Raw genomic sequence first — 657 nt, 5'->3', positions numbered from 1 at the left:
TCTCCTGAAGAAAGTAGTTTTTGTAATGGCTTTGTTTAAGGTGACAGTGAGGCTTACCTGCCCCACTAGCCCAAGGACAAGGGTCCTCTCCAGCTCAGGACACCAGCCCAAATAAAGGAGCTGAGACTAGTGTCAGACATGGACATAGACATGTCAGACATGGACCTCAGCATGCTGGAGAGGTGTGCATAGGCTCTGGGAAGGGCTTGGCTGTGGTGGGTCTGTAGATGACCTCAGGCACAGCAAGGGACACCAAATTTGCAGGGCTCATGTTTTCATTCCCCAAAGAGCAGGGGCTTGTTTGCAGCTTGCCCACCCCTCACCCAGCCCCCAAGGCATCCCCCCGTTACCTGTACACGAGCTTCGGTGAGGTCTGTCCTCATGGCTAGCTGCTCCCTGGCATAGACGTCTGGGTAGTGGGTCTTCTGGAAGACCTTCTCCAGCTCCTCCAGCTGGTAACTAGTGAAGGTGGTGCGGTTCCTCCGCTTTTTGCCCTTGTTGCTCTCCGAGTCAGCCTTGTCCATGGGGCTGGGGGGGTCCGTGCTGGCCCTGTCCTGGGTCACCTTCACCCCGGCCTCCTTCACGCTGAGGTAGGTGCTGTCCATTCCCGAAGGGTCAGAGCTTGGCTGCAAGTCAGCCTCTCCCAAACTGCTCTCC

At 56.8% G+C, this 657-nt stretch overlaps 1 pseudogene; it reads right to left on the bottom strand.

Annotated features, from left to right (window-relative positions):
- Positions 1–350: 350 nt before the first annotated feature.
- On the bottom strand, positions 351–653 carry LOC114818676 (homeobox protein aristaless-like 4 pseudogene; annotated as a pseudogene).
- Positions 654–657: the final 4 nt, after the last annotated feature.

This window comes from Antrostomus carolinensis, unplaced genomic scaffold (assembly GCF_000700745.2).
Source record: "Antrostomus carolinensis isolate BGI_N321 unplaced genomic scaffold, ASM70074v2 scaffold29226, whole genome shotgun sequence".
Taxonomy (NCBI): domain Eukaryota; kingdom Metazoa; phylum Chordata; class Aves; order Caprimulgiformes; family Caprimulgidae; genus Antrostomus; species Antrostomus carolinensis.
Note: the sequence above shows the minus strand (reverse complement) of the source record. Positions and strands in the feature narration are given on the sequence as shown.